Source organism: Physeter macrocephalus, chromosome 14 (assembly GCF_002837175.3).
Source record: "Physeter macrocephalus isolate SW-GA chromosome 14, ASM283717v5, whole genome shotgun sequence".
NCBI classification, from domain to species: domain Eukaryota; kingdom Metazoa; phylum Chordata; class Mammalia; order Artiodactyla; family Physeteridae; genus Physeter; species Physeter macrocephalus.
The window spans coordinates 92,576,327-92,580,955 of NC_041227.1; positions in this window are offsets into that span (position 1 = coordinate 92,576,327).

Here is a 4,629-nt window from a genome sequence, read left to right on the forward strand (position 1 = left end):
GTGTATGATCCTTTTAATGTGCTGTTGGATTCTGTTTGCTAGTATTTTGTTCATTATTTTTGCATCTTTGTTCATCAGTGATATTGGTCTATAATTTTCTTTTTTTGTGATATCTTTTTCTGGTTTTGGTATCAGGGTGATGGTGGCTTCATAGAATGAATTTGGAAGTGTTCCTCCCTCTGCAGTTTTTTGGAATAGTTTGAGAGGATCGGTGTTAGCTGTTCTCTAAATATTTGACCGAATTAGCCTGTGAAGCCGTCTGGTCCTGGACTTCTGTTAGTGAAAGATTTTTAATTACGGTTTCAATTTCATTACTTGTGATAGGTCTGTGTATATTTTCTAATTCTTCCTGGTTCAGTCTTGGAAAATTGTACCTTTCCAAGATTGTCCATTTCTTCGTGGTTGTCCATTGTTGTTTGTAGTAGTCTCTTATAATCCTTTGAATTTCTGCAGTGTCAGTTGTGATTTCTCCTTTTTCACTTCTAATTTTATTTCTGTGCATCCTCTCCCTTTTTTTCTTGATGAGTCTGGCTAAGGGTTTATCAATTTTATTTATCTTCTCAAAGAACCAGGTTTTAGTTTTATTGATCTTTGCTGTTGTTTTATTTCTATTTCATTTATTTCTGCTCTGATCTTTATGATTTCTTTCCTCCTACTGACTTTGGGTTTTCCTTGTTCTTCTCTCTCTAGTTGTTTTAAGTGTAGGGTTTGATTGTTTATTTGAGATTTTTCTTGTTTCTTGAGGTGAGATTGAATTGCTATAAACTTCCCTCTTATAACTGCTTTTGCTGTGTCCCATAGGTTTTAGTATATTGTTGTGTTTTTATTGTCATTTGTTTCTATGTTTTTTTGTTTTTTTTGTTTTTTTTTTGCGGTACGCGGGCCTCTCACTGTTGTGGCCTCTCCCAATGCGGAGCACAGGCTCCAGACACACAGGCTTAGCGGCCATGGCTCACAGACCCAGCCGCTCCGCGGCATGTGGGATCTTCCTGGACCGGGGCACGAACCCATATCCCCTGCATCAACAGGCAGACTCTCAACCACTGCGCCATCAGGGAAGCCCTGTTTCTATGTATTTTTTAATTTCTTCTTTGATTTCTTCAGTGGTCTGTTGGTTATTTAGTAGTGCACTGTTTAGCTTCCATGTATTTGTGTTTCTTATAGTTTTTTCACATCTTTATATGTGATGTGTTAAATTAATGTTTTCTAAACTTGACTTGTCATTTTCTTACTGGGATGAACACTTTTGGGGTTATATTTTAATGGTCTGCTACATTTGATTTGCTATGATTTTACCTAGGATATTTACATCCATTTCCATAGTGGGCCTCGCCTCTCTTTTCTGTCTTTGCTGTTTTTTCTTTGGGTGTTGGAGTATTTGGGTGTACTGACTTCGTACAAAGAAATGGGAAGCAGCTTTTCTTTTTCTGTGACCTGGCAAGTGTATAGTGTGTATTACTTAAAGAGTCGTTCTTGACTCTTTCTCTCATACTCTATCTTCAGCCTCTCAGCAGTTGTCCTTTCACTCTACCTTTGTAATATGTACAGAATCCAGCCATTTAACCATTTCTAGTAGTACCACCCTTGTCCAAAATGTTACTTTCTCTTGCTTAAACTATTACTGTAGGCATGTTGTGATCTTTGCCCCCCTTCAGTGTAGTCTCAACACAGCAGCCAGTGTGATCTTTTAAGAGGTAAGTTGGATTAGTTAACACCACTGCCAAGCCACTCCAGAGGATTCCTATCTCACTCATAAAAGATATCAAGCCCTTACCAAGGCTTACATCCTTTCTGACCTCATCTCCTACCACTCTCCTATTCACTTATTCTTCACTGGTCAAACTGGCCTGCTCATATTTTTTTTTTTTTTTTTTTTTTTTTTTTTGCGGTACGCAGGCCTCTCACTGTCGTGGCCTCTCCCGTTGCGGAGCACAGGCTCCGAACGCGCAGGCTCAGCAGCCATGGCTCATGGGCCTAGCCGCTCTGCGGCATGTGGGATCTTCCCGGACCAGGGCATGAACTCGTGTCCTCTGCATCAGCAGGCAGACTCTCAACCACTGCGCCACCAGGGAAGCCCGAATTGGATGAGTTTTGACAAAAGTATACAGTAGTGTAAATATCACCACAATGAGGATATGGAACATTTTTATCACTTCTTGTGTCAATTTTGTTGACTGACATTATCCAGAAAATCATCCATTTCTCTAAAATCTTCACATTTTTTAAAAATATTTTATTTATTTATTTATTTATTTTTGGCGCTGCGTTGGCTGTTAGTTGCAGCACGCAGGTTCTTTCATTTCAGTGTGTGGCCTCTTTGTTGCAGCATGTGGGCTTAGTTGCCCCACAGCATGTGGGATCTTAGTTCCCCGACCAGGGATCGAAACCATGTTCCCTGCGTTGGAAGGCGGATTCTTAACCACTGGACGACCAGGGAAGTCCCTTCACATTTTTGATATCTCTTCACTAATTAAAAATTAAGGATTTGTTATAAATCTGCTTTCCATTTCTAATTTAATTTCTGTGTTCTTTGATTTTTTTCTTAAATTTGTTAGCCGTATGTGTTTCTTAGTTTTCAAAAACTAGCTCTTATATTTATTGTCTTCTAATTCATTAATTTTTATTTGTATCTTTATTTTCTTCCTCTTATTTTTCTTAGACTCGTTCTCCTACTTGTGTTGGATCTTCTATGTTCATTTGTTTCTTATTAGTTTACTTAAAAGCTTTATGGCTTTGAATATGCGATTACTAATACTTTGGCCACATTCTGATTCATTGAGATGTGTACTGTTCTAATGACCATTTTCTAAGTAGTCTTTATTTGTCATTTTGATTTTTTCTCTTTGATTCTAAAGTTATTTGGGAGTTTTGTTTTTATAGTTGGATTTCTTAAACTTTTGTTACTAATTTCTACTTTGGGGTATTTTTAAAAATTTAATTTATTGAGGTGAAATTATATGAATTTATATAACATAAAAATTAACCATTTAAAGTGAAGAATTCAGTGGCATTTAGAACATTCATAGTGTTGTGCAACCAACACCTCTATGCTCATGGCATTTTAATTCCACTTGTTTATCTCTGATTTTTAAAATAAAATACTTTAAGTTCTTTTTCTCTACTTATCAAATAGAACAATTAAATAGGATAGAACTGGCTCTCATCTTAGTTAGGATTATGTTCAGCTGTAAGATACAGAAAATCCCCAAATAACAGTAACTTAAATAAGATACAAATAGATTTCCCTCTCAAAACCAGAGGTTTTCTGGTTTGGTACTCCATGGTGTCATGGACCAAGTTTCTTTCTATTTTGTTGCTCTGCTATACATGGTTTTCATTTCCAGGGACCCCTCATAGTCTAAGATGGTTATTGGAATGCCAGCCACCTCATCTGTATGCAAGCCTGTGAGAAGTAGAAACAGTTAAAGAATGAATGCAGTTAAAAAAAAAATTAATAGATGTCTTTTTCTTTAAGGGCCTTTCCTGGGAGTTCACGCACATTACTGCCTACATTCTGTTGGCCTTAACTGAGTCACGTGGCCAAACCCAGCTGCAGTGTAGACTGGGAAATATTTTTATTCTGGGTAGACCATATGCACAGCTAAAAATCAAAAGTTTTATTACAGAGGAAGAGAAGGAGAGCAGATAATGGGAAACAAGTAGCAGTTTCTGCCACGCACCCCCATGTGTAAATGTAGGACTTCCTGCTTCCTCCTTTTTTTTTTTTTTTTTTTTTTTTTTTGTGGTATGCGGGCCTCCCTCTGTTGTGGCCTCTCCCGTTGCGGAGCACAGGCTCCGGACGCGCAGGCTCAGCAGCCACGGCTCACAGGCCCAGCCGCTCCGCGGCATGTGGGATCCTCCCAGACCGGGGCGCGAACCCGGTTCCCCTGCATCGGCAGGCGGACACGCAACCACTGCGCCACCAGGGAAGCCCCCTGCTTCCTCCTTTTCTTACCACTTCTCCATTTCCTAGTTAGTATAGGTAACAGTGAGATTTTAGATAATACTAGCTATTTATTGAAGGTTTACAATGTGCCAGGATTTAGTCTTCCCAACAACTCTTACCTGTGTAAGTACTGTCATTATCCCCATTTTATAGATGAAGAAAAATGAGATGCAAAAAGGTTCAGGTTTTTAACTAAGGTCATACATCCAGTAATTCAAACACATGCTGTAGGTCCAGATTAACCACTATATACTCTCAACCCTATTATCATTAAATGTTTTTACAGTGTGTGTGCATTGTGTGTACATTGCGTATCTTTTCTCTGAAGAGTACTTTTTGACATTTGCACTATTTCAGAATCCTATTAACATCACTTTTATAGAATTAAGTATCTTTTACTCTTTTTGCTTTATGCCATTTGTTTTTTAATACAATTTATCTACTGTGTTCCTGGGTTTTGTTTGGTTAGTTTTTGTTGTTTTTGGTTTTTTTGTTTTTACCTTTTACTGTTGAAATTTTCAGACTACGAGAAAAGTAAAGAGAATAGTTTAATGAATCACCATGTAAATTAAGCAGTTGTCAACATTTTGCCAATATTTTTTCAATCATTCTCTTTGTCCCCCTGCCAGATTTTTGTTCTTGGAGGTTTTAAATCAAATTCCATTCATTATAACTGAAAATAC